Raw genomic sequence first — 6,404 nt, 5'->3', positions numbered from 1 at the left:
GCCAAATAAAGTGCTTTTGCTTTCGCCTAGAAACACACAGCGTCTCCCTGACATGCTACTTCAACACTAACTGCGGTCACTGAAGCCACACCTTCTTTCTTTGCATGCACATTTGGGCGGTATTACGCAAATATTTCCACATAGTGAGGTAGATATGTGGGGGCGTGTTAGAACGAGCCGTTTTAGGGGGGCGTGGCAGAGTCTTAACTTTGATAAAGAATATCTCTTTGGTTTTGAGACTTTAGTCTTTGCAACTTCAGGGATCTTATCTATGCACAATCAGCTTGTAACACTCCAAAGAGAAAGGAAAACTTGTAATCGCTTCATATGACCCCTTTAATGAATTACAAGAAAATACAACAGGGTCTGTTAACTCTGCTTATAGAAAATGAAGAGCAAAGACTTCGCATCAGGTGTGTTTTGCGTTTTTAATATTTTTAAAACATGCAACATGGCAAATCAAAAGATTTTTCACCTATAGGTGCAAAAATGATAGCATTTTTTAACTTGGATTTCATTAACTAGCTGCGTAACAAGAACATGACCAATTTAACTAAACTATCAATTTAAACAAAAATTTACCGTCAACTACAGACGTTGCATCCATCGATTCCGCCATGTTTCTCATTGACACGCCCCCAACTCGGAAACTCTGGGCTTAAAGAAAATTTCGAGTTTCCCCACTCGTAATAACGACTTTGTGGTGGCGTTCATGTGCGTTCAACTCGTAAATACTATCCGACATGACTTGAACGCACCATTAGTCTTCCACCCTCATTCAAAACACGAGATAAACATTGAGCTCAGATTTAGAAACCATTCTGACCTGCAGATTAGGCGCGTTGATGATCCTCGAATCGGATGTGTCAGAGCCTCATCATCCTCACGACCACCACAGTCCCTATGGCAGGGAAAACGTGCAGTGAACGCACATGCAGCTAAATTACCCCGCCCATTTATGTCAATAATCTTATCGCCTTCCTTTCCTTCAGTAACCAGTGCAGGATTAAAAATAGCTCTGTTACTTGAAACCTTGGCTTCACATACAGTTGACCCAATCTAGATTTCATGCCTATGCTGACGTTTTGTCATTGAATAAAAAGTCACAGTCCAAACAATTCAGTAGTCGAATAACTTATCTGCAGTTGCAACACGATGTGTTGGCAATAGTGTACAGCGATATGAAAAAATAAAGATCTTTAATCATAATTTTCAGAGAAAGTTGCTAAAGGAAGGTCGATTTGTTGCTAAAAGTTGCTAAATGACGTTGTGATGTCATTGCTCAATGACGCCATTGCGTAATCACGCCGCAAAATTGTCACGTCATCAAACCTCAGCAAAAATATATATTTTAGTTTATAAATATATTTAGATATGTTAATTTAGATTTGTTTTTAAAATAACATGCATGATATAATATTGAAATATAAATAACTGTATTTTTAACACATTCTCAACAATTATGCTTTAAGCAGTGTATTAGTAGTTAGTTAGTATGCTACACTCTAAGAAACGTCTGTAAACATAAGGCACAATCTACTGTTAATATGAAAGAATTTTCCATAATGTTTTTTTTTACCTGTATTTTAAATTACGCATTGTGTTTTCGGGTTACAGGGTTACAAAGGATGATGGATAATGGATAATGTCCTGAAAGATTTTCCATTTTTCTTACAGTATACTAACTGATCAACAATCGCAGGTACAAGCTACTAACAAAGTGTATCATAAATGAACAATTATTCAATTGTCAAATTATTCCATTATTATTATTTTTAAATTGAACAATTGCAAATAGCAGCTAACTCAATTCTCGTGATGTGTGTACTGCTAGGCATCTGTGGTTTCCTCTTTTTGTGTAATTTGGATGGACAATGTGTGCCTTTTTATTGTCTGAGTCCTTATCAAAAGTTGTTAAAAGTTGCCAAATAAATGTTTAAAATTGCTCAATTTGTTGCTAGGTGCTTTTGGAAGAAAAAGTTGCTAGGGTAGTCTGAAAAGTTGATAAATTTAGCAACAAAATTGCTAAGTTGGCAACACTGATCTCATATGCTGTGTATTTATGATAATCGAATCATAGCCCCACCTAATGGACAGTTGTGTATTCCAAATTTAAAGAAATCGTTTCCATTCAGTGTCATTGTATGTAAATTGCATTCGCAGTGTTCCTTTATGTTTAACTGATAAAAGAACGTCATGTGTGTTTAGAATGAGGTGAGAGTAAGAAGACGAAAGTAAGTAGAAGTTCTGGATTAACTAACCCAAATAATCAAAGAAATAACTAAATAAATAAGCACTATTAAGTAGTAGTAATAATATAACTACCGGTACTTATTAAAAAAATGTGTAGTATGTAACAACTTTTGTTCTAACCGCATTTGACCAGACAGGTAAATAAACATGCAGTGACGCAATGTAAAGAAATCGTTTCCATTCAGTGTCATTGTATGTAAATTGCATTCGCAGTGTTCCTTTTATGTTTAACTGATAAAAGAACGTCATGTGTGTTTAGAATGAGGTGAGAGTAAGAAGACGAAAGTAAGTAGAAGTTCTGGGTTAACTAACCCAAATAATCAAAGAAATAACTAGGGCTGCACGATTAATCGCAAGCGATATTTAACGCGCATCTTATCAGTAAAGCCGGTTCTTTAATCAGCGGTAAATCTCCATCACCTGCGTGCTTTCACATGGAGCAGCATTAACTACACAGAGTGTGTGTACTGCTAGGCATCTGTGGTTTCCTCTTTTTGTGTAATTTGGATGGACAATGTGTGCCTTTTTTATTGTCTGAGTCCTTATCAAAAGTTGCTAAAAGTTGCCAAATAAATGTTTAAAATTGCTCAATTTGTTGCTAGGTGCTTTTGGAAGAAAAAGTTGCTAGGGTAGTCTGAAAAGTTGATAAATTTAGCAACAAAATTGCTAAGTTGGCAACACTGATCTCATATGCTGTGTATTTATGATAATCGAATCATAGCCCCACCTAATGGACAGTTGTGTATTCCAAATTTAAAGAAATCGTTTCCATTCAGTGTCATTGTATGTAAATTGCATTCGCAGTGTTCCTTTATGTTTAACTGATAAAAGAACGTCATGTGTGTTTAGAATGAGGTGAGAGTAAGAAGACGAAAGTAAGTAGAAGTTCTGGATTAACTAACCCAAATAATCAAAGAAATAACTAAATAAATAAGCACTATTAAGTAGTAGTAATAATATAACTACCGGTACTTATTAAAAAAATGTGTAGTATGTAACAACTTTTGTTCTAACCGCATTTGACCAGACAGGTAAATAAACATGCAGTGACGCAGTTCTCCCGCCGATACGTCTGACGTCATGACGTTTCGGAGTTCAAAGCAACGAGATGAGAGGAAGCCTCGCGATGGAGACAGGGGGTTAATTTAACGCGAAAAATAGCGAATTAACGCGCACGTTGGAGACAGTTGACATTTCATTTTCAGAAAGACATTACATTAGTCTCCACAAGGAAGAGTTGTGTGTTAAATTTAGATTAATAGACTCAGTCAGCACTGGATATTTTGGGTGAGTTTCTCAAGTATTGACCGGGCGCCATTAAAACGCTGTGCGGGAGACAGGAAAGAAATAACCACTCTCACAGCCAATACACAGCTATCTGCTTCAGCGGACAGATTCTGCTCTCAAATAAACACATTTAGTTGTAAGGAGATTCGGTTCACATTCTGGTAGACAGTGAAAATGTGGCCTGTTTGTAAGGGCCTGTGGTAGCATCAGGTAACAGTTATTGTGTTAGCTGGCTAAAGGCTAACAGTCCTCGAGCTGAAGAGAGACATTTTCGACCCCGAACAAGAAACTACAGGTATAAATTATGCATTAGTCGCCAAATTACGTTTTGTTTTCGCGTCTACAGTTAAGAGATAAATGTCTTTAATATTCGACTCATGTTTTTTAGTTTAGCACTGCGTTATTACATCAGTAACGCCACCTAAAGAAAAGACATTAAACAATTCCTATAAATGTTTTTCCTCGCATTCACAAACCCCTCAATGTTACCCAAATAACTGAAGTTTTTTTTCTTCACATTTTATATCCCTTTTGCGAATGTGCACAGTATGTACAATGTTTTCCATTAACAGCTCTTAAATCCAGCCCTATTTCAGAAATACAGCTGCATTGGGTTTAATCTAAAAAAATATTTGAAATGAAACGAAACTATATATACTGCATCTATGACCGGGTAGCGAAATACACGTTTAGTCATACTGGTAATAAAATGTGTTCTCACTTTTTTATCAGGTAGAAGTACTTTTTTTCTTCTTTCTTTTTTTCTTTTCTATCATTAATCGTTGTGATTACTTGTGTGCAGAAGAACTGGGTACTGTTTGGATTTGCTTGCTTTGTTTGTTTTCTCCCTCCTCCTCACAAATTAATCATTTGCATAAGCTTTAAGGGGGTTAGGGTACACTAGGATAGTTCTTCCCAGCTGGTTTTGTTTCAGGTGTCAAATTTTATGTTGGACATCAAGTGGTTACACAACACTGTGAAATGTAAAAAAGACACATTGATGTTTAATCATATTAACGTGGTCTACACAGTAGATATGCAAGATTGAATTCTTTACATGTCTTTTGAAGTTTAATGGCTTCATACTCGACAGCCAATTCAGTGCAAAAAAACATCACAATGGTCAGCACAAATCATTTTAATTCTTGCTGTAAGGTTAAAAAAACAAACAAACAGGTGTATTTATGTTTAGAGTTTAAGGATGAGGTCATTTAATGACTAGTATGTGTTGGCAGCCTCCTAATTAATCGGATCTCTCATTTTTATCTACTTGCGACCCACCAGTTGAGAATCACTGCTCCAGAATTTTTTTTGTTTTGTTTTTCCCCTCCTGAAGGGACAACAGTTATTCTGTCTATGGTGCAGTTTTGTTGCTCTTTGATGTCTGATACACATACCCACTATATATATATATATATACACACACACACCTATATGCATACATGCATGCATGCATGCATACTCTTGAGTAAATGGATCCTTTTTTTTTAATAATTGCTCATGTTGTTGTTTTTTCTCAGAAGCATTTTCCTAGGCATTAGCAGCATCATTCACTCTTATAACACAGACTGGTTTTAACGGTTTAGTACACATATGTATTTGACCCAAGTCAACTCTAAGGGTGTCTAAATACGATACATGAGTTGTATTTGTATCGAGAGAAGTAATCCATCACTGAGATACACATTAAGTGTAGTCAGCAATGGATACTTAAGGGTTCGATGTGCCAATATTTCAAACCACTTGGAGTATTAGTTTAACACTCCAATATTGGCACATTTAACCCGTTCGTATCCATTGCTGACTACACTTAAAGCGTAAAATCAAACTGATGTGTTAATGTCTTTCCTGTCTCTGTGTTAAATTTTACATTGACCTCAGCAATTGGTTGTTTTGTGTTCATTTAAAGTGAGCCAATGTAATAAACTCTAAACTCATAGTAAATTTCTTTCTCCTCACATCCGTAGGTGTTGCAAAGCTGTCACTATGGCAACAGATATTGGCTCACCTCCCCGGTTCTTCCATATGCCTCGGTTCCAGCACCAGGCACCTCGTCAGCTGTTCTACAAGAGGCCGGACTTTGCCCAGCAGCAGGCTATGCAGCAGCTCACTTTCGATGGCAAGCGCATGAGGAAAGCTGTGAACCGCAAGACCATTGATTATAATCCGTCTGTCATTAGATATCTTGAGGTATAAGCCTGACAAAATGTAATGGTGTGCCAGTGTAACATCTGGCAAATGTAACATCTGGCAAATTACTCCATTTCAGAATCGATTGTGGCAACGAGATCATAGAGATTTCCGTGCTATTCAACCAGATGCAGGCTGCTACAATGATGTATGTTTCACTACTACTTTGGTTAGTTCTTATGTTTTTTTTTTCTTCAAGTTCATATATTTCTCATACTTTTTTTGCAGCTTGTTCCTCCAGTTGGTATGCTTAATAACCCTATGAATGCGGTTACAACAAAGTTTGTCAGAACCTCCACCAACAAAGTCAAATGCCCTGTGTTTGTTGTGCGGGTAAGTGTTAAGCTTAAAATTTAGTTTGATTCTTTATGAGTTAAAATTAGGGCTGTCAATAGATTAAAATTTTTAATCTACTTAAGCACACCCTTTTTCTGTGATTAACCGCACACTTCATGAAATTAAGCATAACAACGAAACAGCGTCACACACCGCGGCCTTGAGTGAGCGTAGGCTGGAGGCCTAGAGTGAGCGGAGGCCGGCTTGAGTGAGCAGAAGCAGGTGAGCTTGAGAACAGCGCAGCCAGCGGATTCGACGAAGGAGCTTCCGGCGGGCTTGCGGCAACCACATGTGATGACCCCGGGCTGGACTCCGCTTCGTCCACGGTGAAAGCCGAT

General features: G+C 37.4%; 1 protein-coding gene and 1 pseudogene across 2 annotated transcripts in view; one reads left to right on the top strand and one right to left on the bottom strand.

Annotated features, from left to right (window-relative positions):
- Window positions 1-3,313, bottom strand: part of LOC107550451 (dual specificity phosphatase 28) — a 10,039-nt gene extending 6,726 nt beyond the window's left edge. Inside the window, exons 1-2 of one of the 2 annotated variants that reach the window (XM_016231734.1) lie at window positions 3,268-3,313; window positions 827-901 (exon numbers count right to left, since the gene is read on the bottom strand). The gene's annotated coding sequence lies outside the window, so the exon portion shown is untranslated. Of the gene's footprint in view, window positions 1-826; window positions 1,303-3,267 lie in introns of those variants that run through there. The other variant, XM_016231733.1, reaches the window with a different exon arrangement.
- Window positions 3,314-3,316: 3 nt separating this feature from the next.
- The window catches only part of LOC107550450 (pre-mRNA 3' end processing protein WDR33-like), a 6,563-nt pseudogene continuing 3,475 nt past the window's right edge, over window positions 3,317-6,404 (top strand).

The sequence above is a fragment of the Sinocyclocheilus grahami genome, unplaced genomic scaffold (assembly GCF_001515645.1).
Source record: "Sinocyclocheilus grahami isolate Dianchi unplaced genomic scaffold, SAMN03320097.WGS_v1.1 scaffold398.1, whole genome shotgun sequence".
NCBI lineage: Eukaryota > Metazoa > Chordata > Actinopteri > Cypriniformes > Cyprinidae > Sinocyclocheilus > Sinocyclocheilus grahami.
Note: the sequence above shows the minus strand (reverse complement) of the source record. Positions and strands in the feature narration are given on the sequence as shown.